We start from the raw sequence: 17,566 nt of genomic DNA, 5'->3' as shown, positions 1-17,566 counted from the left end.
TCCTTCTGCTCGCAAGGCAAGAATTTTCCTTCTGGTCGCAAGGCAAGGCAAGAAAAACGGCACATTTCCAACTAGCTGTTGCTTATGGCCAAACCACTCTGACAACGCCTGATCCCGTCTGATCTCAGAAGCTAAACAGAGTTGGGCCTGGTTAGTACTTGAGTGGGAGACTGCCTAGGAATACCAGGTACTGTAAGCATTTTATTTTGTCTTCTAGCAGAAATCTGTTTGAATTTTCCTTCTGCTCGCAAGGCAAGAATTTTCCTTCTGGGCGCAAGGCAAGGCAAGAAAAACGGCACATTTCCAACTAACTGTTGCTTATGGCCAAACCACTCTGACAACGCCTGATCCCGTCTGATCTCAGAAGCTAAACAGAGTTGGGCCTGGTTAGTACTTGAGTGGGAGACTGCCTAGGAATACCAGGTACTGTAAGCATTTTATTTTGTCTTCTTGCAGAAATCTGTTTGAATTTTCCTTCTGCTCGCAAGGCAAGAATTTTCCTTCTGGGCGCAAGGCAAGGCAAGGCAAGAAAAACGGCACATTTCCAACTAACTGTTGCTTATGGCCAAACCACTCTGACATCGCCTGATCCCGTCTGATCTCAGAAACTAAACAGAGTTGGGCCTGGTTAGTACTTGAGTGGGAGACTGAATAGGAATACCAGGTACTGTAAGCATTTTATTTTGTCTTCTAGCAGAAATCTGTTTGAATTTTCCTTCTGCTCGCAAGGCAAGAATTTTCCTTCTGGGCGCAAGGCAAGGCAAGGCAAGAAAAACGGCACATTTCCAACTAACTGTTGCTTATGGCCAAACCACTCTGACAACGCCTGATCCCGTCTGATCTCAGAAGCTAAACAGAGTTGGGCCTGGTTAGTACTTGAGTGGGAGACTGCCTAGGAATACCAGGTACTGTAAGCATTTTATTTTGTCTTCTTGCAGAAATCTGTTTGAATTTTCCTTCTGCTCGCAAGGCAAGAATTTTCCTTCTGGGCGCAAGGCAAGGCAAGGCAAGGCAAGAAAAACGGCACATTTCCAACTAACTGTTGCTTATGGCCAAACCACTCTGACAACGCCTGATCCCGTCTGATCTCAGAAGCTAAACAGAGTTGGGCCTGGTTAGTACTTGAGTGGGAGACTGCCTAGGAATACCAGGTACTGTAAGCATTTTATTTTGTCTTCTAGCAGAAATCTGTTTGAATTTTCCTTCTGGTCGCAAGGCAAGAATTTTCCTTCTGGGCGCAAGGCAAGAAAAATGGCACATTTCCAACAAGCTGTTGCTTACGGCCAAACCACTCTGACAACGCCTGATCCTGTCAGATCTCAGAAACTAAACAGAGTTGGGCCTGTTTAGTACTTGAGTGGGAGACTGCCTAGTAATACCAGGTACTGTAAGCATTTTATTTTGTCTTCTTGCAGAAATCTGTTTGAATTTTCCTTCTGCTCGCAAGGCAAGAATTTTCCTTCTGGTCGCAAGGCAAGGCAAGAAAAACGGCACATTTCCAACTAACTGCTGCTTATGGCCAAACCACTCTGACAACGCCTGATCCCGTCTGATCTCAGAAGCTAAACAGAGTTGGGCCTGGATAGTACTTGAGTGGGAGACTGCCTAGGAATACCAGGTACTGTAAGCATTTTATTTTGTCTTCTAGCAGAAATCTGTTTGAATTTTCCTTCTGCTCGCAAGGCAAGAATTTTCCTTCTGGGCGCAAGGCAAGGCAAGGCAAGAAAAACGGCACATTTCCAACTCACTGTTGCTTATGGCCAAACCACTCTGACAACGCCTGATCCCGTCTGATCTCAGAAGCTAAACAGAGTTAGGCCTGGTTAGTACTTGAGTGGGAGACTGCCTAGGAATACCAGGTACTGTAAGCATTTTATTTTGTCTTCTTGCAGAAATCTGTTTGAATTTTCCTTCTGCTCGCAAGGCAAGAATTTTCCTTCTGGTCGCAAGGCAAGGCAAGGCAAGAAAAACGGCACATTTCCAACTAACTGTTGCTTATGGCCAAACCACTCTGACAACGCCTGATCCCGTCTGATCTCAGAAGCTAAACAGAGTTGGGCCTGGTTAGTACTTGAGTGGGAGACTGCCTAGGAATACCAGGTACTGTAAGCATTTTATTTTGTCTTCTAGCAGAAATCTGTTTGAATTTTCCTTCTGCTCGCAAGGCAAGAATTTTCCTTCTGGGCGCAAGGCAAGGCAAGGCAAGAAAAACGACACATTTCCAACTAACTGTTGCTCATGGCCAAACCACTCTGACAACGCCTGATCCCGTCTGATCTCAGAAGCTAAACAGAGTTGGGCCTGGTTAGTACTTGAGTGGGAGACTGCCTAGGAATACCAGGTACTGTAAGCATTTTATTTTGTCTTCTTGCAGAAATCTGTTTGAATTTTCCTTCTGCTCGCAAGGCAAGAATTTTCCTTCTGGGCGCAAGGCAAGGCAAGGCAAGGCAAGGCAAGGCAAGGCAAGGCAAGGCAAGGCAAGGCAAGGCAAGGCAAGGCAAGGCAAGGCAAGGCACGCACATTTCCAGACTGTTGTTTACGTCCAAACCACTCTGACAATGCCTGATCCTGTCTGATCTGAGAAGCTAAACAGAGTTGGGCCTGGTTAGTACTTGAGTGTGAGACTGCCTAGGAATACCAGGTACTGTAAGCATTTTATTTTGTCTCCTTGCAGAAATCTGTTTGAATTTTCCTTCTGCTCGCAAGGCAAGAATTTTCCTTCTGGGCGCAAGGCAAGGCAAGGCAAGGCAAGGCAAGGCAAGGCAAGGCAAGGCAAGGCAAGGCAAGGCAAGGCAAGGCAAGGCAAGGCGCACATTTCCAGACTGTTGTTTACGTCCAAACCACTCTGACAATGCCTGATCCTGTCTGATCTGAGAAGCTAAACAGAGTTGGGCCTGGTTAGTACTTGAGTGTGAGACTGCCTAGGAATACCAGGTACTGTAAGCATTTTATTTTGTCTCCTTGCAGAAATCTGTTTGAATTTTCCTTCTGCTCGCAAGGCAAGAATTTTCCTTCTGGTCGCAAGGCAAGGCAAGAAAAACGGCACATTTCCAACTAACTGTTGCTTACGGCCAAACCACTCTGACAACGCCTGATCCCGTCTGATCTCAGAAGCTAAACAGAGTTGGGCCTGGTTAGTACTTGAGTGGGAGACTGCCTAGGAATACCAGGTACTGTAAGCATTTTATTTTGTCTTCTAGCAGAAATCTGTTTGAATTTTCCTTCTGCTCGCAAGGCAAGAATTTTCCTTCTGGTCGCAAGGCAAGGCAAGGCAAGAAAAACGGCACATTTCCAACTAACTGTTGCTTACGGCCAAACCACTCTGACAACGCCTGATCCCGTCTGATCTCAGAAGCTAAACAGAGTTGGGCCTGGTTAGTACTTGAGTGGGAGACTGCCTAGGAATACCAGGTACTGTAAGCATTTTATTTTGTCTTCTTGCAGAAATCTGTTTGAATTTTCCTTCTGCTCGCAAGGCAAGAATTTTCCTTCTGGTCGCAAGGCAAGGCAAGGCAAGAAAAACGGCACATTTCCAACAAACTGTTGCTTATGGCCAAACCACTCTGACAACGCCTGATCCCGTCTGATCTCAGAAGCTAAACAGAGTTGGGCCTGGTTAGTACTTGAGTGGGAGACTGCCTAGGAATACCAGGTACTGTAAGCATTTTATTTTGTCTTCTTGCAGAAATCTGTTTGAATTTTCCTTCTGCTCGCAAGGCAAGAATTTTCCTTCTGGGCGCAAGGCAAGGCAAGGCAAGGCAAGAAAAACGGCACATTTCCAACTAACTGTTGCTTATGGCCAAACCACTCTGACAACGCCTGATCCCGTCTGATCTCAGAAGCTAAACAGAGTTGGGCCTGGTTAGTACTTGAGTGGGAGACTGCCTAGGAATACCAGGTACTGTAAGCATTTTATTTTGTCTTCTTGCAGAAATCTGTTTGAATTTTCCTTCTGCTCGCAAGGCAAGAATTTTCCTTCTGGGCGCAAGGCAAGGCAAGGCAAGGCAAGGCAAGGCAAGGCAAGGCAAGGCAAGGCAAGGCAAGGCAAGGCAAGGCAAGGCAAGGCAAGGCAAGGCAAGGCAAGGCAAGGCAAGGCGCACATTTCCAGACTGTTGTTTACGTCCAAACCACTCTGACAATGCCTGATCCTGTCTGATCTGAGAAGCTAAACAGAGTTGGGCCTGGTTAGTACTTGAGTGTGAGACTGCCTAGGAATACCAGGTACTGTAAGCATTTTATTTTGTCTCCTTGCAGAAATCTGTTTGAATTTTCCTTCTGCTCGCAAGGCAAGAATTTTCCTTCTGGTCGCAAGGCAAGGCAAGAAAAACGGCACATTTCCAACTAACTGTTGCTTACGGCCAAACCACTCTGACAACGCCTGATCCCGTCTGATCTCAGAAGCTAAACAGAGTTGGGCCTGGTTAGTACTTGAGTGGGAGACTGCCTAGGAATACCAGGTACTGTAAGCATTTTATTTTGTCTTCTAGCAGAAATCTGTTTGAATTTTCCTTCTGCTCGCAAGGCAAGAATTTTCCTTCTGGGCGCAAGGCAAGGCAAGGCAAGAAAAACGGCACATTTCCAACTAACTGTTGCTTATGGCCAAACCACTCTGACAACGCCTGATCCCGTCTGATGTCAGAAGCTAAACAGAGTTGGGCCTGGTTAGTACTTGAGTGGGAGACTGCCTAGGAATACCAGGTACTGTAAGCATTTTATTTTGTCTTCTTGCAGAAATCTGTTTGAATTTTCCTTCTGGTCGCAAGGCAAGAATTTTCCTTCTGATCGCAAGGCAAGGCAAGAAAAACGGCACATTTCCAGACTATTGCTTATGTCCAAACCACTCTGACAATGCCTGATCCTGTCTGATCTGAGAAGCTAAACAGAGTTGGGCCTGTTTAGTACTTGAGTGGGAGACTGCCTAGTAATACCAGGTACTGTAAGCATTTTATTTTGTCTTCTTGCAGAAATCTGTTTGAATTTTCCTTCTGCTCGCAAGGCAAGAATTTTCCTTCTGGTCGCAAGGCAAGGCAAGAAAAACGGCACATTTCCAACTAACTGTTGCTTATGGCCAAACCACTCTGACAACGCCTGATCCCGTCTGATCTCAGAAGCTAAACAGAGTTGGGCCTGGTTAGTACTTGAGTGGGAGACTGCCTAGGAATACCAGGTACTGTAAGCATTTTATTTTGTCTTCTAGCAGAAATCTGTTTGAATTTTCCTTCTGCTCGCAAGGCAAGAATTTTCCTTCTGGGCGCAAGGCAAGGCAAGAAAAACGGCACATTTCCAACTAACTGTTGCTTATGGCCAAACCACTCTGACAACGCCTGATCCCGTCTGATCTCAGAAGCTAAACAGAGTTGGGCCTGGTTAGTACTTGAGTGGGAGACTGCCTAGGAATACCAGGTACTGTAAGCATTTTATTTTGTCTTCTTGCAGAAATCTGTTTGAATTTTCCTTCTGCTCGCAAGGCAAGAATTTTCCTTCTGGGCGCAAGGCAAGGCAAGGCAAGAAAAACGGCACATTTCCAACTAACTGTTGCTTATGGCCAAACCACTCTGACATCGCCTGATCCCGTCTGATCTCAGAAACTAAACAGAGTTGGGCCTGGTTAGTACTTGAGTGGGAGACTGAATAGGAATACCAGGTACTGTAAGCATTTTATTTTGTCTTCTAGCAGAAATCTGTTTGAATTTTCCTTCTGCTCGCAAGGCAAGAATTTTCCTTCTGGGCGCAAGGCAAGGCAAGGCAAGAAAAACGGCACATTTCCAACTAACTGTTGCTTATGGCCAAACCACTCTGACAACGCCTGATCCCGTCTGATCTCAGAAGCTAAACAGAGTTGGGCCTGGTTAGTACTTGAGTGGGAGACTGCCTAGGAATACCAGGTACTGTAAGCATTTTATTTTGTCTTCTTGCAGAAATCTGTTTGAATTTTCCTTCTGCTCGCAAGGCAAGAATTTTCCTTCTGGGCGCAAGGCAAGGCAAGGCAAGGCAAGAAAAACGGCACATTTCCAACTAACTGTTGCTTATGGCCAAACCACTCTGACAACGCCTGATCCCGTCTGATCTCAGAAGCTAAACAGAGTTGGGCCTGGTTAGTACTTGAGTGGGAGACTGCCTAGGAATACCAGGTACTGTAAGCATTTTATTTTGTCTTCTAGCAGAAATCTGTTTGAATTTTCCTTCTGGTCGCAAGGCAAGAATTTTCCTTCTGGGCGCAAGGCAAGAAAAATGGCACATTTCCAACAAGCTGTTGCTTACGGCCAAACCACTCTGACAACGCCTGATCCTGTCAGATCTCAGAAACTAAACAGAGTTGGGCCTGTTTAGTACTTGAGTGGGAGACTGCCTAGTAATACCAGGTACTGTAAGCATTTTATTTTGTCTTCTTGCAGAAATCTGTTTGAATTTTCCTTCTGCTCGCAAGGCAAGAATTTTCCTTCTGGTCGCAAGGCAAGGCAAGAAAAACGGCACATTTCCAACTAACTGCTGCTTATGGCCAAACCACTCTGACAACGCCTGATCCCGTCTGATCTCAGAAGCTAAACAGAGTTGGGCCTGGATAGTACTTGAGTGGGAGACTGCCTAGGAATACCAGGTACTGTAAGCATTTTATTTTGTCTTCTAGCAGAAATCTGTTTGAATTTTCCTTCTGCTCGCAAGGCAAGAATTTTCCTTCTGGGCGCAAGGCAAGGCAAGGCAAGAAAAACGGCACATTTCCAACTCACTGTCGCTTATGGCCAAACCACTCTGACAACGCCTGATCCCGTCTGATCTCAGAAGCTAAACAGAGTTAGGCCTGGTTAGTACTTGAGTGGGAGACTGCCTAGGAATACCAGGTACTGTAAGCATTTTATTTTGTCTTCTTGCAGAAATCTGTTTGAATTTTCCTTCTGCTCGCAAGGCAAGAATTTTCCTTCTGGTCGCAAGGCAAGGCAAGGCAAGAAAAACGGCACATTTCCAACTAACTGTTGCTTATGGCCAAACCACTCTGACAACGCCTGATCCCGTCTGATCTCAGAAGCTAAACAGAGTTGGGCCTGGTTAGTACTTGAGTGGGAGACTGCCTAGGAATACCAGGTACTGTAAGCATTTTATTTTGTCTTCTAGCAGAAATCTGTTTGAATTTTCCTTCTGCTCGCAAGGCAAGAATTTTCCTTCTGGGCGCAAGGCAAGGCAAGGCAAGAAAAACGACACATTTCCAACTAACTGTTGCTCATGGCCAAACCACTCTGACAACGCCTGATCCCGTCTGATCTCAGAAGCTAAACAGAGTTGGGCCTGGTAAGTACTTGAGTGGGAGACTGCCTAGGAATACCAGGTACTGTAAGCATTTTATTTTGTCTTCTTGCAGAAATCTGTTTGAATTTTCCTTCTGCTCGCAAGGCAAGAATTTTCCTTCTGGGCGCAAGGCAAGGCAAGGCAAGGCAAGGCAAGGCAAGGCAAGGCAAGGCAAGGCAAGGCAAGGCAAGGCAAGGCAAGGCAAGGCAAGGCACGCACATTTCCAGACTGTTGTTTACGTCCAAACCACTCTGACAATGCCTGATCCTGTCTGATCTGAGAAGCTAAACAGAGTTGGGCCTGGTTAGTACTTGAGTGTGAGACTGCCTAGGAATACCAGGTACTGTAAGCATTTTATTTTGTCTCCTTGCAGAAATCTGTTTGAATTTTCCTTCTGCTCGCAAGGCAAGAATTTTCCTTCTGGGCGCAAGGCAAGGCAAGGCAAGGCAAGGCAAGGCAAGGCAAGGCAAGGCAAGGCAAGGCAAGGCAAGGCGCACATTTCCAGACTGTTGTTTACGTCCAAACCACTCTGACAATGCCTGATCCTGTCTGATCTGAGAAGCTAAACAGAGTTGGGCCTGGTTAGTACTTGAGTGTGAGACTGCCTAGGAATACCAGGTACTGTAAGCATTTTATTTTGTCTCCTTGCAGAAATCTGTTTGAATTTTCCTTCTGCTCGCAAGGCAAGAATTTTCCTTCTGGTCGCAAGGCAAGGCAAGAAAAACGGCACATTTCCAACTAACTGTTGCTTACGGCCAAACCACTCTGACAACGCCTGATCCCGTCTGATCTCAGAAGCTAAACAGAGTTGGGCCTGGTTAGTACTTGAGTGGGAGACTGCCTAGGAATACCAGGTACTGTAAGCATTTTATTTTGTCTTCTAGCAGAAATCTGTTTGAATTTTCCTTCTGCTCGCAAGGCAAGAATTTTCCTTCTGGTCGCAAGGCAAGGCAAGGCAAGAAAAACGGCACATTTCCAACTAACTGTTGCTTACGGCCAAACCACTCTGACAACGCCTGATCCCGTCTGATCTCAGAAGCTAAACAGAGTTGGGCCTGGTTAGTACTTGAGTGGGAGACTGCCTAGGAATACCAGGTACTGTAAGCATTTTATTTTGTCTTCTTGCAGAAATCTGTTTGAATTTTCCTTCTGCTCGCAAGGCAAGAATTTTCCTTCTGGTCGCAAGGCAAGGCAAGGCAAGAAAAACGGCACATTTCCAACTAACTGTTGCTTATGGCCAAACCACTCTGACAACGCCTGATCCCGTCTGATCTCAGAAGCTAAACAGAGTTGGGCCTGGTTAGTACTTGAGTGGGAGACTGCCTAGGAATACCAGGTACTGTAAGCATTTTATTTTGTCTTCTTGCAGAAATCTGTTTGAATTTTCCTTCTGCTCGCAAGGCAAGAATTTTCCTTCTGGGCGCAAGGCAAGGCAAGGCAAGGCAAGAAAAACGGCACATTTCCAACTAACTGTTGCTTATGGCCAAACCACTCTGACAACGCCTGATCCCGTCTGATCTCAGAAGCTAAACAGAGTTGGGCCTGGTTAGTACTTGAGTGGGAGACTGCCTAGGAATACCAGGTACTGTAAGCATTTTATTTTGTCTTCTAGCAGAAATCTGTTTGAATTTTCCTTCTGCTCGCAAGGCAAGAATTTTCCTTCTGGGCGCAAGGCAAGGCAAGGCAAGGCAAGGCAAGGCAAGGCAAGGCAAGGCAAGGCAAGGCAAGGCAAGGCAAGGCAAGGCAAGGCAAGGCAAGGCAAGGCAAGGCAAGGCAAGGCAAGGCAAGGCAAGGCAAGGCAAGGCAAGGCAAGGCAAGGCAAGGCAAGGCAAGGCGCACATTTCCAGACTGTTGTTTACGTCCAAACCACTCTGACAATGCCTGATCCTGTCTGATCTGAGAAGCTAAACAGAGTTGGGCCTGGTTAGTACTTGAGTGTGAGACTGCCTAGGAATACCAGGTACTGTAAGCATTTTATTTTGTCTCCTTGCAGAAATCTGTTTGAATTTTCCTTCTGCTCGCAAGGCAAGAATTTTCCTTCTGGTCGCAAGGCAAGGCAAGAAAAACGGCACATTTCCAACTAACTGTTGCTTACGGCCAAACCACTCTGACAACGCCTGATCCCGTCTGATCTCAGAAGCTAAACAGAGTTGGGCCTGGTTAGTACTTGAGTGGGAGACTGCCTAGGAATACCAGGTACTGTAAGCATTTTATTTTGTCTTCTAGCAGAAATCTGTTTGAATTTTCCTTCTGCTCGCAAGGCAAGAATTTTCCTTCTGGGCGCAAGGCAAGGCAAGGCAAGAAAAACGGCACATTTCCAACTAACTGTTGCTTATGGCCAAACCACTCTGACAACGCCTGATCCCGTCTGATGTCAGAAGCTAAACAGAGTTGGGCCTGGTTAGTACTTGAGTGGGAGACTGCCTAGGAATACCAGGTACTGTAAGCATTTTATTTTGTCTTCTTGCAGAAATCTGTTTGAATTTTCCTTCTGGTCGCAAGGCAAGAATTTTCCTTCTGATCGCAAGGCAAGGCAAGAAAAACGGCACATTTCCAGACTATTGCTTATGTCCAAACCACTCTGACAATGCCTGATCCTGTCTGATCTGAGAAGCTAAACAGAGTTGGGCCTGTTTAGTACTTGAGTGGGAGACTGCCTAGTAATACCAGGTACTGTAAGCATTTTATTTTGTCTTCTTGCAGAAATCTGTTTGAATTTTCCTTCTGCTCGCAAGGCAAGAATTTTCCTTCTGGTCGCAAGGCAAGGCAAGAAAAACGGCACATTTCCAACTAACTGTTGCTTATGGCCAAACCACTCTGACAACGCCTGATCCCGTCTGATCTCAGAAGCTAAACAGAGTTGGGCCTGGTTAGTACTTGAGTGGGAGACTGCCTAGGAATACCAGGTACTGTAAGCATTTTATTTTGTCTTCTAGCAGAAATCTGTTTGAATTTTCCTTCTGCTCGCAAGGCAAGAATTTTCCTTCTGGGCGCAAGGCAAGGCAAGAAAAACGGCACATTTCCAACTAACTGTTGCTTATGGCCAAACCACTCTGACAACGCCTGATCCCGTCTGATCTCAGAAGCTAAACAGAGTTGGGCCTGGTTAGTACTTGAGTGGGAGACTGCCTAGGAATACCAGGTACTGTAAGCATTTTATTTTGTCTTCTTGCAGAAATCTGTTTGAATTTTCCTTCTGCTCGCAAGGCAAGAATTTTCCTTCTGGGCGCAAGGCAAGGCAAGGCAAGAAAAACGGCACATTTCCAACTAACTGTTGCTTATGGCCAAACCACTCTGACATCGCCTGATCCCGTCTGATCTCAGAAACTAAACAGAGTTGGGCCTGGTTAGTACTTGAGTGGGAGACTGAATAGGAATACCAGGTACTGTAAGCATTTTATTTTGTCTTCTAGCAGAAATCTGTTTGAATTTTCCTTCTGCTCGCAAGGCAAGAATTTTCCTTCTGGGCGCAAGGCAAGGCAAGGCAAGAAAAACGGCACATTTCCAACTAACTGTTGCTTATGGCCAAACCACTCTGACAACGCCTGATCCCGTCTGATCTCAGAAGCTAAACAGAGTTGGGCCTGGTTAGTACTTGAGTGGGAGACTGCCTAGGAATACCAGGTACTGTAAGCATTTTATTTTGTCTTCTTGCAGAAATCTGTTTGAATTTTCCTTCTGCTCGCAAGGCAAGAATTTTCCTTCTGGGCGCAAGGCAAGGCAAGGCAAGGCAAGAAAAACGGCACATTTCCAACTAACTGTTGCTTATGGCCAAACCACTCTGACAACGCCTGATCCCGTCTGATCTCAGAAGCTAAACAGAGTTGGGCCTGGTTAGTACTTGAGTGGGAGACTGCCTAGGAATACCAGGTACTGTAAGCATTTTATTTTGTCTTCTAGCAGAAATCTGTTTGAATTTTCCTTCTGGTCGCAAGGCAAGAATTTTCCTTCTGGGCGCAAGGCAAGAAAAATGGCACATTTCCAACAAGCTGTTGCTTACGGCCAAACCACTCTGACAACGCCTGATCCTGTCAGATCTCAGAAACTAAACAGAGTTGGGCCTGTTTAGTACTTGAGTGGGAGACTGCCTAGTAATACCAGGTACTGTAAGCATTTTATTTTGTCTTCTTGCAGAAATCTGTTTGAATTTTCCTTCTGCTCGCAAGGCAAGAATTTTCCTTCTGGTCGCAAGGCAAGGCAAGGCAAGAAAAACGGCACATTTCCAACTAACTGTTGCTTATGGCCAAACCACTCTGACAACGCCTGATCCCGTCTGATCTCAGAAGCTAAACAGAGTTGGGCCTGGTTAGTACTTGAGTGGGAGACTGCCTAGGAATACCAGGTACTGTAAGCATTTTATTTTGTCTTCTAGCAGAAATCTGTTTGAATTTTCCTTCTGCTCGCAAGGCAAGAATTTTCCTTCTGGGCGCAAGGCAAGGCAAGGCAAGGCAAGGCAAGGCAAGGCAAGGCAAGGCAAGGCAAGGCAAGGCAAGGCAAGGCAAGGCAAGGCAAGGCAAGGCAAGGCGCACATTTCCAGACTGTTGTTTACGTCCAAACCACTCTGACAATGCCTGATCCTGTCTGATCTGAGAAGCTAAACAGAGTTGGGCCTGGTTAGTACTTGAGTGTGAGACTGCCTAGGAATACCAGGTACTGTAAGCATTTTATTTTGTCTCCTTGCAGAAATCTGTTTGAATTTTCCTTCTGCTCGCAAGGCAAGAATTTTCCTTCTGGGCGCAAGGCAAGGCAAGAAAAACGGCACATTTCCAACTAACTGTTGCTTATGGCCAAACCACTCTGACAACGCCTGATCCCGTCTGATGTCAGAAGCTAAACAGAGTTGGGCCTGGTTAGTACTTGAGTGGGAGACTGCCTAGGAATACCAGGTACTGTAAGCATTTTATTTTGTCTTCTTGCAGAAATCTGTTTGAATTTTCCTTCTGGTCGCAAGGCAAGAATTTTCCTTCTGATCGCAAGGCAAGAAAAATGGCACATTTCCAACAAGCTGTTGCTTACGGCCAAACCACTCTGACAACGCCTGATCCTGTCAGATCTCAGAAACTAAACAGAGTTGGGCCTGTTTAGTACTTGAGTGGGAGACTGCCTAGTAATACCAGGTACTGTAAGCATTTTATTTTGTCTTCTTGCAGAAATCTGTTTGAATTTTCCTTCTGCTCGCAAGGCAAGAATTTTCCTTCTGGTCGCAAGGCAAGGCAAGAAAAACGGCACATTTCCAACTAACTGTTGCTTATGGCCAAACCACTCTGACAACGCCTGATCCTGTCTGATCTCAGAAGCTAAACAGAGTTGGGCCTGGTTAGTACTTGAGTGGGAGACTGCCTAGGAATACCAGGTACTGTGAGCATTTTATTTTGTCTTCTTGCAGAAATCTGTTTGAATTTTCCTTCTGCTCGCAAGGCAAGAATTTTCCTTCTGGGCGCAAGGCAAGGCAAGGCAAGAAAAACGGCACATTTCCAACTAACTGTTGCTTATGGCCAAACCACTCTGACAACGCCTGATCCCGTCTGATCTCAGAAGCTAAACAGAGTTGGGCCTGGTTAGTACTTGAGTGGGAGACTGCCTAGGAATACCAGGTACTGTAAGCATTTTATTTTGTCTTCTTGCAGAAATCTGTTTGAATTTTCCTTCTGCTCGCAAGGCAAGAATTTTCCTTCTGGGCGCAAGGCAAGGCAAGGCAAGGCAAGGCAAGGCAAGGCAAGGCAAGGCAAGGCAAGGCAAGGCAAGGCAAGGCAAGGCAAGGCAAGGCAAGGCAAGGCAAGGCAAGGCGCACATTTCCAGACTGTTGTTTACGTCCAAACCACTCTGACAATGCCTGATCCTGTCTGATCTGAGACGCTAAACAGAGTTGGGCCTGGTTAGTACTTGAGTGTGAGACTGCCTAGGAATACCAGGTACTGTAAGCATTTTATTTTGTCTCCTTGCAGAAATCTGTTTGAATTTTCCTTCTGCTCGCAAGGCAAGAATTTTCCTTCTGGTCGCAAGGCAAGGCAAGAAAAACGGCACATTTCCAACTAACTGTTGCTTACGGCCAAACCACTCTGACAACGCCTGATCCCGTCTGATCTGAGACGCTAAACAGAGTTGGGCCTGGTTAGTACTTGAGTGTGAGACTGCCTAGGAATACCAGGTACTGTAAGCATTTTATTTTGTCTTCTTGCAGAAATCTGTTTGAATTTTCCTTCTGGTCGCAAGGCAAGAATTTTCCTTCTGATCGCAAGGCAAGAAAAATGGCACATTTCCAACAAGCTGTTGCTTACGGCCAAACCACTCTAACAACGCCTGATCCTGTCAGATCTCAGAAACTAAACAGAGTTGGGCCTGTTTAGTACTTGAGTGGGAGACTGCCTAGTAATACCAGGTACTGTAAGCATTTTATTTTGTCTTCTTGCAGAAATCTGTTTGAATTTTCCTTCTGCTCGCAAGGCAAGAATTTTCCTTCTGATCGCAAGGCAAGAAAAACGGCACATTTCCAACAAGCTGTTGCTCACGGCCAAACCACTCTGACAATGCCTGATCCCGTCTGATTTCAGAAGCTAAACAGAGTTTTGCCTGGTTAGTACTTGAGTGGGAGACTGCCTAGGAATACCAGGTACTGTAAGCATTTTATTTTGTCTTCTTGCAGAAATCTGTTTGAATTTTCCTTCTGCTCGCAAGGCAAGAATTTTCCTTCTGGGCGCAAGGCAAGGCAAGGCAAGGCACACATTTCCAGACTGTTGTTTACGTCCAAACCACTCTGACAATGCCTGATCCTGTCTGATCTGAGAAGCTAAACAGAGTTGGGCCTGGTTAGTACTTGAGTGTGAGACTGCCTAGGAATACCAGGTACTGTAAGCATTTTATTTTGTCTTCTTGCAGAAATCTGTTTGAATTTTCCTTCTGGTCGCAAGGCAAGAATTTTCCTTCTGATCGCAAGGCAAGAAAAACGGCACATTTCCAACAAGCTGTTGCTTACGGCCAAACCACTCTGAGAACGCCTGAACCCGTCTGATCTCAGAAGCTAAACAGAGTTGGGCCTGGTTAGTACTTGAGTGGGAGACTGCCTAGGAATACCAGGTACTGTAAGCATTTTATTTTGTCTTCTTGCAGAAATCCGTTTGAATTTTCCTTCTGCTCGCAAGGCAAGAATTTTCCTTCTGGGCGCAAGGCAAGGCAAGGCAAGGCAAGGCACACATTTCCAGACTGTTGTTTACGTCCAAACCACTCTGACAATGCCTGATCCTGTCTGATCTGAGAAGCTAAACAGAGTTGGGCCTGGTTAGTACTTGAGTGTGAGACTGCCTAGGAATACCAGGTACTGTAAGCATTTTATTTTGTCTTCTTGCAGAAATCTGTTTGAATTTTCCTTCTGGTCGCAAGGCAAGAATTTTCCTTCTGATCGCAAGGCAAGAAAAACGGCACATTTCCAACAAGCTGTTGCTTACGGCCAAACCACTCTGACAACGCCTGATCCCGTCTGATCTCAGAAGCTAAACAGAGTTGGGCCTGGTTAGTACTTGAGTGGGAGACTGCCTAGGAATACCAGGTACTGTAAGCATTTTATTTTGTCTTCTTGCAGAAATCTGTTTGAATTTTCCTTCTGCTCGCAAGGCAATAATTTTCCTTCTGGGCGCAAGGCAAGGCAAGGCAAGAAAAACGGCACATTTCCAGCAAACTGTTGCTCACGGCCAAACCACTCTGACAATGCCTGATCCCGTCTGATTTCAGAAGCTAAACAGAGTTGGGCCTGGTTAGTACTTGAGTGGGAGACTGCCTAGGAATACCAGGTACTGTAAGCATTTTATTTTGTCTTCTTGCAGAAATCTGTTTGAATTTTCCTTCTGCTCGCAAGGCAAGAATTTTCCTTCTGGGCGCAAGGCAAGGCAAGGCAAGGCAAGGCAAGGCACACATTTCCAGACTGTTGTTTACGTCCAAACCACTCTGACAATGCCTGATCCTGTCTGATCTGAGAAGCTAAACAGAGTTGGGCCTGGTTAGTACTTGAGTGTGAGACTGCCTAGGAATACCAGGTACTGTAAGCATTTTATTTTGTCTTCTTGCAGAAATCTGTTTGAATTTTCCTTCTGGTCGCAAGGCAAGAATTTTCCTTCTGATCGCAAGGCAAGAAAAACGGCACATTTCCAACAAGCTGTTGCTTACGGCCAAACCACTCTGACAACGCCTGATCCCGTCTGATCTCAGAAGCTAAACAGAGTTGGGCCTGGTTAGTACTTGAGTGGGAGACTGCCTAGGAATACCAGGTACTGTAAGCATTTTATTTTGTCTTCTAGCAGAAATCTGTTTGAATTTTCCTTCTGCTCGCAAGGCAAGAATTTTCCTTCTGGGCGCAAGGCAAGGCAAGAAAAACGGCACATTTCCAACTAACTGTTGCTTATGGCCAAACCACTCTGACAACGCCTGATCCTGTCTGATCTCAGAAGCTAAACAGAGTTGGGCCTGGTTAGTACTTGAGTGGGAGACTGCCTAGGAATACCAGGTACTGTAAGCATTTTATTTTGTCTTCTTGCAGAAATCTGTTTGAATTTTCCTTCTGCTCGCAAGGCAAGAATTTTCCTTCTGGGCGCAAGGCAAGGCAAGGCAAGGCAAGGCAAGGCAAGGCAAGGCAAGGCAAGGCAAGGCAAGGCAAGGCAAGGCAAGGCAAGGCAAGGCAAGGCAAGGCAAGGCAAGGCAAGGCAAGGCAAGGCGCACATTTCCAGACTGTTGTTTACGTCCAAACCACTCTGACAATGCCTGATCCTGTCTGATCTGAGAAGCTAAACAGAGTTGGGCCTGGTTAGTACTTGAGTGTGAGACTGCCTAGGAATACCAAGTACTGTAAGCATTTTATTTTGTCTCCTTGCAGAAATCTGTTTGAATTTTCCTTCTGCTCGCAAGGCAAGAATTTTCCTTCTGGGCGCAAGGCAAGGCAAGGCAAGGCAAGGCAAGGCAAGGCAAGGCAAGGCAAGGCAAGGCAAGGCAAGGCAAGGCAAGGCAAGGCGCACATTTCCAGACTGTTGTTTACGTCCAAACCACTCTGACAATGCCTGATCCTGTCTGATCTGAGAAGCTAAACAGAGTTGGGCCTGGTTAGTACTTGAGTGTGAGACTGCCTAGGAATACCAAGTACTGTAAGCATTTTATTTTGTCTCCTTGCAGAAATCTGTTTGAATTTTCCTTCTGCTCGCAAGGCAAGAATTTTCCTTCTGGGCGCAAGGCAAGGCAAGAAAAACGGCACATTTCCAACTAACTGTTGCTTATGGCCAAACCACTCTGACAACGTCTGATCCTGTCTGATCTCAGAAGCTAAACAGAGTTGGGCCTGGTTAGTACTTGAGTGGGAGACTGCCTAGGAATACCAGGTACTGTAAGCATTTTATTTTGTCTTCTTGCAGAAATCGACAATGCCTGATCCTGTCTGATCTGAGAAGCTAAACAGAGTTGGGCCTGGTTAGTACTTGAGTGTGAGACTGCCTAGGAATACCAAGTACTGTAAGCATTTTATTTTGTCTCCTTGCAGAAATCTGTTTGAATTTTCCTTCTGCTCGCAAGGCAAGAATTTTCCTTCTGGGCGCAAGGCAAGGCAAGAAAAACGGCACATTTCCAACTAACTGTTGCTTATGGCCAAACCACTCTGACAACGTCTGATCCTGTCTGATCTCAGAAGCTAAACAGAGTTGGGCCTGGTTAGTACTTGAGTGGGAGACTGCCTAGGAATACCAGGTACTGTAAGCATTTTATTTTGTCTTCTTGCAGAAATCTGTTTGAATTTTCCTTCTGCTCGCAAGGCAAGAATTTTCCTTCTGGGCGCAAGGCAAGGCAAGGCAAGGCAAGGCAAGGCAAGGCAAGGCAAGGCAAGGCAAGGCAAGGCAAGGCAAGGCAAGGCAAGGCAAGGCAAGGCAAGGCGCACATTTCCAGACTGTTGTTTACGTCCAAACCACTCTGACAATGCCTGATCCTGTCTGATCTGAGAAGCTAAACAGAGTTGGGCCTGGTTAGTACTTGAGTGTGAGACTGCCTAGGAATACCAAGTACTGTAAGCATTTTATTTTGTCTCCTTGCAGAAATCTGTTTGAATTTTCCTTCTGCTCGCAAGGCAAGAATTTTCCTTCTGGGCGCAAGGCAAGGCAAGAAAAACGGCACATTTCCAACTAACTGTTGCTTATGGCCAAACCACTCTGACAACGTCTGATCCTGTCTGATCTCAGAAGCTAAACAGAGTTGGGCCTGGTTAGTACTTGAGTGGGAGACTGCCTAGGAATACCAGGTACTGTAAGCATTTTATTTTGTC

At 45.9% G+C, this 17,566-nt stretch overlaps 31 non-coding genes and 35 pseudogenes across 31 annotated transcripts; all 66 read left to right on the top strand.

The window, feature by feature from the left end:
• Positions 1-80: 80 nt before the first annotated feature.
• Positions 81-199, top strand: LOC132877513 (5S ribosomal RNA). Its single transcript, XR_009653189.1, has one exon. It is a non-coding gene; the product is annotated as a 5S ribosomal RNA (ribosomal RNA).
• A 117-nt stretch (positions 200-316) lies between these two features.
• LOC132877512 (5S ribosomal RNA) lies at positions 317-435 on the top strand. Its single transcript, XR_009653188.1, has one exon. It is a non-coding gene; the product is annotated as a 5S ribosomal RNA (ribosomal RNA).
• A 122-nt stretch (positions 436-557) lies between these two features.
• LOC132879511 (5S ribosomal RNA) lies at positions 558-676 on the top strand (annotated as a pseudogene).
• A 122-nt stretch (positions 677-798) lies between these two features.
• On the top strand, positions 799-917 carry LOC132877511 (5S ribosomal RNA). The gene has a single exon (XR_009653187.1). It is a non-coding gene; the product is annotated as a 5S ribosomal RNA (ribosomal RNA).
• Positions 918-1,044: 127 nt separating this feature from the next.
• LOC132877510 (5S ribosomal RNA) lies at positions 1,045-1,163 on the top strand. The gene has a single exon (XR_009653186.1). It is a non-coding gene; the product is annotated as a 5S ribosomal RNA (ribosomal RNA).
• Positions 1,164-1,275: 112 nt separating this feature from the next.
• LOC132879786 (5S ribosomal RNA) lies at positions 1,276-1,394 on the top strand (annotated as a pseudogene).
• A 117-nt stretch (positions 1,395-1,511) lies between these two features.
• Positions 1,512-1,630, top strand: LOC132877872 (5S ribosomal RNA). The gene has a single exon (XR_009653534.1). It is a non-coding gene; the product is annotated as a 5S ribosomal RNA (ribosomal RNA).
• Positions 1,631-1,752: 122 nt separating this feature from the next.
• On the top strand, positions 1,753-1,871 carry LOC132878290 (5S ribosomal RNA; annotated as a pseudogene).
• Positions 1,872-1,993: 122 nt separating this feature from the next.
• LOC132877509 (5S ribosomal RNA) lies at positions 1,994-2,112 on the top strand. The gene has a single exon (XR_009653185.1). It is a non-coding gene; the product is annotated as a 5S ribosomal RNA (ribosomal RNA).
• Positions 2,113-2,234: 122 nt separating this feature from the next.
• LOC132878134 (5S ribosomal RNA) lies at positions 2,235-2,353 on the top strand (annotated as a pseudogene).
• Positions 2,354-2,534: 181 nt separating this feature from the next.
• On the top strand, positions 2,535-2,653 carry LOC132881084 (5S ribosomal RNA; annotated as a pseudogene).
• Positions 2,654-2,827: 174 nt separating this feature from the next.
• On the top strand, positions 2,828-2,946 carry LOC132881083 (5S ribosomal RNA; annotated as a pseudogene).
• A 117-nt stretch (positions 2,947-3,063) lies between these two features.
• On the top strand, positions 3,064-3,182 carry LOC132876660 (5S ribosomal RNA). Its single transcript, XR_009652367.1, has one exon. It is a non-coding gene; the product is annotated as a 5S ribosomal RNA (ribosomal RNA).
• Positions 3,183-3,304: 122 nt separating this feature from the next.
• On the top strand, positions 3,305-3,423 carry LOC132876659 (5S ribosomal RNA). The gene has a single exon (XR_009652366.1). It is a non-coding gene; the product is annotated as a 5S ribosomal RNA (ribosomal RNA).
• Positions 3,424-3,545: 122 nt separating this feature from the next.
• LOC132877508 (5S ribosomal RNA) lies at positions 3,546-3,664 on the top strand. The gene has a single exon (XR_009653184.1). It is a non-coding gene; the product is annotated as a 5S ribosomal RNA (ribosomal RNA).
• Positions 3,665-3,791: 127 nt separating this feature from the next.
• Positions 3,792-3,910, top strand: LOC132877507 (5S ribosomal RNA). Its single transcript, XR_009653183.1, has one exon. It is a non-coding gene; the product is annotated as a 5S ribosomal RNA (ribosomal RNA).
• A 204-nt stretch (positions 3,911-4,114) lies between these two features.
• LOC132881081 (5S ribosomal RNA) lies at positions 4,115-4,233 on the top strand (annotated as a pseudogene).
• A 117-nt stretch (positions 4,234-4,350) lies between these two features.
• LOC132876658 (5S ribosomal RNA) lies at positions 4,351-4,469 on the top strand. Its single transcript, XR_009652365.1, has one exon. It is a non-coding gene; the product is annotated as a 5S ribosomal RNA (ribosomal RNA).
• A 122-nt stretch (positions 4,470-4,591) lies between these two features.
• Positions 4,592-4,710, top strand: LOC132878515 (5S ribosomal RNA; annotated as a pseudogene).
• Positions 4,711-4,824: 114 nt separating this feature from the next.
• On the top strand, positions 4,825-4,943 carry LOC132881339 (5S ribosomal RNA; annotated as a pseudogene).
• A 117-nt stretch (positions 4,944-5,060) lies between these two features.
• On the top strand, positions 5,061-5,179 carry LOC132877504 (5S ribosomal RNA). The gene has a single exon (XR_009653181.1). It is a non-coding gene; the product is annotated as a 5S ribosomal RNA (ribosomal RNA).
• A 117-nt stretch (positions 5,180-5,296) lies between these two features.
• LOC132877503 (5S ribosomal RNA) lies at positions 5,297-5,415 on the top strand. Its single transcript, XR_009653180.1, has one exon. It is a non-coding gene; the product is annotated as a 5S ribosomal RNA (ribosomal RNA).
• A 122-nt stretch (positions 5,416-5,537) lies between these two features.
• Positions 5,538-5,656, top strand: LOC132879510 (5S ribosomal RNA; annotated as a pseudogene).
• A 122-nt stretch (positions 5,657-5,778) lies between these two features.
• On the top strand, positions 5,779-5,897 carry LOC132877502 (5S ribosomal RNA). The gene has a single exon (XR_009653179.1). It is a non-coding gene; the product is annotated as a 5S ribosomal RNA (ribosomal RNA).
• Positions 5,898-6,024: 127 nt separating this feature from the next.
• LOC132877501 (5S ribosomal RNA) lies at positions 6,025-6,143 on the top strand. Its single transcript, XR_009653178.1, has one exon. It is a non-coding gene; the product is annotated as a 5S ribosomal RNA (ribosomal RNA).
• A 112-nt stretch (positions 6,144-6,255) lies between these two features.
• Positions 6,256-6,374, top strand: LOC132879785 (5S ribosomal RNA; annotated as a pseudogene).
• Positions 6,375-6,491: 117 nt separating this feature from the next.
• On the top strand, positions 6,492-6,610 carry LOC132877871 (5S ribosomal RNA). Its single transcript, XR_009653533.1, has one exon. It is a non-coding gene; the product is annotated as a 5S ribosomal RNA (ribosomal RNA).
• A 122-nt stretch (positions 6,611-6,732) lies between these two features.
• On the top strand, positions 6,733-6,851 carry LOC132878289 (5S ribosomal RNA; annotated as a pseudogene).
• Positions 6,852-6,973: 122 nt separating this feature from the next.
• On the top strand, positions 6,974-7,092 carry LOC132877500 (5S ribosomal RNA). The gene has a single exon (XR_009653177.1). It is a non-coding gene; the product is annotated as a 5S ribosomal RNA (ribosomal RNA).
• A 122-nt stretch (positions 7,093-7,214) lies between these two features.
• On the top strand, positions 7,215-7,333 carry LOC132878330 (5S ribosomal RNA; annotated as a pseudogene).
• A 181-nt stretch (positions 7,334-7,514) lies between these two features.
• Positions 7,515-7,633, top strand: LOC132881080 (5S ribosomal RNA; annotated as a pseudogene).
• Positions 7,634-7,792: 159 nt separating this feature from the next.
• Positions 7,793-7,911, top strand: LOC132881079 (5S ribosomal RNA; annotated as a pseudogene).
• A 117-nt stretch (positions 7,912-8,028) lies between these two features.
• On the top strand, positions 8,029-8,147 carry LOC132876656 (5S ribosomal RNA). The gene has a single exon (XR_009652363.1). It is a non-coding gene; the product is annotated as a 5S ribosomal RNA (ribosomal RNA).
• A 122-nt stretch (positions 8,148-8,269) lies between these two features.
• LOC132876655 (5S ribosomal RNA) lies at positions 8,270-8,388 on the top strand. The gene has a single exon (XR_009652362.1). It is a non-coding gene; the product is annotated as a 5S ribosomal RNA (ribosomal RNA).
• Positions 8,389-8,510: 122 nt separating this feature from the next.
• Positions 8,511-8,629, top strand: LOC132877499 (5S ribosomal RNA). The gene has a single exon (XR_009653176.1). It is a non-coding gene; the product is annotated as a 5S ribosomal RNA (ribosomal RNA).
• Positions 8,630-8,756: 127 nt separating this feature from the next.
• Positions 8,757-8,875, top strand: LOC132877498 (5S ribosomal RNA). Its single transcript, XR_009653175.1, has one exon. It is a non-coding gene; the product is annotated as a 5S ribosomal RNA (ribosomal RNA).
• Positions 8,876-9,134: 259 nt separating this feature from the next.
• On the top strand, positions 9,135-9,253 carry LOC132881078 (5S ribosomal RNA; annotated as a pseudogene).
• Positions 9,254-9,370: 117 nt separating this feature from the next.
• Positions 9,371-9,489, top strand: LOC132876654 (5S ribosomal RNA). Its single transcript, XR_009652361.1, has one exon. It is a non-coding gene; the product is annotated as a 5S ribosomal RNA (ribosomal RNA).
• Positions 9,490-9,611: 122 nt separating this feature from the next.
• On the top strand, positions 9,612-9,730 carry LOC132878514 (5S ribosomal RNA; annotated as a pseudogene).
• A 114-nt stretch (positions 9,731-9,844) lies between these two features.
• On the top strand, positions 9,845-9,963 carry LOC132881338 (5S ribosomal RNA; annotated as a pseudogene).
• A 117-nt stretch (positions 9,964-10,080) lies between these two features.
• LOC132877497 (5S ribosomal RNA) lies at positions 10,081-10,199 on the top strand. The gene has a single exon (XR_009653174.1). It is a non-coding gene; the product is annotated as a 5S ribosomal RNA (ribosomal RNA).
• A 117-nt stretch (positions 10,200-10,316) lies between these two features.
• On the top strand, positions 10,317-10,435 carry LOC132877496 (5S ribosomal RNA). The gene has a single exon (XR_009653173.1). It is a non-coding gene; the product is annotated as a 5S ribosomal RNA (ribosomal RNA).
• A 122-nt stretch (positions 10,436-10,557) lies between these two features.
• Positions 10,558-10,676, top strand: LOC132879509 (5S ribosomal RNA; annotated as a pseudogene).
• Positions 10,677-10,798: 122 nt separating this feature from the next.
• LOC132877495 (5S ribosomal RNA) lies at positions 10,799-10,917 on the top strand. The gene has a single exon (XR_009653172.1). It is a non-coding gene; the product is annotated as a 5S ribosomal RNA (ribosomal RNA).
• Positions 10,918-11,044: 127 nt separating this feature from the next.
• Positions 11,045-11,163, top strand: LOC132877493 (5S ribosomal RNA). The gene has a single exon (XR_009653170.1). It is a non-coding gene; the product is annotated as a 5S ribosomal RNA (ribosomal RNA).
• A 112-nt stretch (positions 11,164-11,275) lies between these two features.
• LOC132879784 (5S ribosomal RNA) lies at positions 11,276-11,394 on the top strand (annotated as a pseudogene).
• A 122-nt stretch (positions 11,395-11,516) lies between these two features.
• Positions 11,517-11,635, top strand: LOC132877492 (5S ribosomal RNA). Its single transcript, XR_009653169.1, has one exon. It is a non-coding gene; the product is annotated as a 5S ribosomal RNA (ribosomal RNA).
• A 189-nt stretch (positions 11,636-11,824) lies between these two features.
• LOC132881077 (5S ribosomal RNA) lies at positions 11,825-11,943 on the top strand (annotated as a pseudogene).
• Positions 11,944-12,060: 117 nt separating this feature from the next.
• LOC132878513 (5S ribosomal RNA) lies at positions 12,061-12,179 on the top strand (annotated as a pseudogene).
• Positions 12,180-12,291: 112 nt separating this feature from the next.
• Positions 12,292-12,410, top strand: LOC132879783 (5S ribosomal RNA; annotated as a pseudogene).
• Positions 12,411-12,527: 117 nt separating this feature from the next.
• On the top strand, positions 12,528-12,646 carry LOC132878631 (5S ribosomal RNA; annotated as a pseudogene).
• A 122-nt stretch (positions 12,647-12,768) lies between these two features.
• Positions 12,769-12,887, top strand: LOC132877491 (5S ribosomal RNA). Its single transcript, XR_009653168.1, has one exon. It is a non-coding gene; the product is annotated as a 5S ribosomal RNA (ribosomal RNA).
• A 435-nt stretch (positions 12,888-13,322) lies between these two features.
• LOC132879650 (5S ribosomal RNA) lies at positions 13,323-13,441 on the top strand (annotated as a pseudogene).
• Positions 13,442-13,553: 112 nt separating this feature from the next.
• LOC132879953 (5S ribosomal RNA) lies at positions 13,554-13,672 on the top strand (annotated as a pseudogene).
• Positions 13,673-13,784: 112 nt separating this feature from the next.
• Positions 13,785-13,903, top strand: LOC132880092 (5S ribosomal RNA; annotated as a pseudogene).
• Positions 13,904-14,017: 114 nt separating this feature from the next.
• On the top strand, positions 14,018-14,136 carry LOC132881076 (5S ribosomal RNA; annotated as a pseudogene).
• A 112-nt stretch (positions 14,137-14,248) lies between these two features.
• LOC132877953 (5S ribosomal RNA) lies at positions 14,249-14,367 on the top strand. The gene has a single exon (XR_009653611.1). It is a non-coding gene; the product is annotated as a 5S ribosomal RNA (ribosomal RNA).
• A 119-nt stretch (positions 14,368-14,486) lies between these two features.
• Positions 14,487-14,605, top strand: LOC132881075 (5S ribosomal RNA; annotated as a pseudogene).
• A 112-nt stretch (positions 14,606-14,717) lies between these two features.
• Positions 14,718-14,836, top strand: LOC132876652 (5S ribosomal RNA). Its single transcript, XR_009652360.1, has one exon. It is a non-coding gene; the product is annotated as a 5S ribosomal RNA (ribosomal RNA).
• A 122-nt stretch (positions 14,837-14,958) lies between these two features.
• Positions 14,959-15,077, top strand: LOC132879375 (5S ribosomal RNA; annotated as a pseudogene).
• A 124-nt stretch (positions 15,078-15,201) lies between these two features.
• On the top strand, positions 15,202-15,320 carry LOC132881073 (5S ribosomal RNA; annotated as a pseudogene).
• Positions 15,321-15,432: 112 nt separating this feature from the next.
• LOC132876651 (5S ribosomal RNA) lies at positions 15,433-15,551 on the top strand. Its single transcript, XR_009652359.1, has one exon. It is a non-coding gene; the product is annotated as a 5S ribosomal RNA (ribosomal RNA).
• A 117-nt stretch (positions 15,552-15,668) lies between these two features.
• LOC132878165 (5S ribosomal RNA) lies at positions 15,669-15,787 on the top strand (annotated as a pseudogene).
• A 743-nt stretch (positions 15,788-16,530) lies between these two features.
• LOC132878855 (5S ribosomal RNA) lies at positions 16,531-16,649 on the top strand (annotated as a pseudogene).
• Positions 16,650-16,891: 242 nt separating this feature from the next.
• Positions 16,892-17,010, top strand: LOC132878854 (5S ribosomal RNA; annotated as a pseudogene).
• Positions 17,011-17,435: 425 nt separating this feature from the next.
• Positions 17,436-17,554, top strand: LOC132878853 (5S ribosomal RNA; annotated as a pseudogene).
• Positions 17,555-17,566: the final 12 nt, after the last annotated feature.

Source organism: Neoarius graeffei, assembly GCF_027579695.1.
Source record: "Neoarius graeffei isolate fNeoGra1 chromosome 18 unlocalized genomic scaffold, fNeoGra1.pri SUPER_18_unloc_1, whole genome shotgun sequence".
Classification (NCBI taxonomy): domain Eukaryota; kingdom Metazoa; phylum Chordata; class Actinopteri; order Siluriformes; family Ariidae; genus Neoarius; species Neoarius graeffei.
This window is presented reverse-complemented; position numbering and strand designations above follow the sequence as displayed.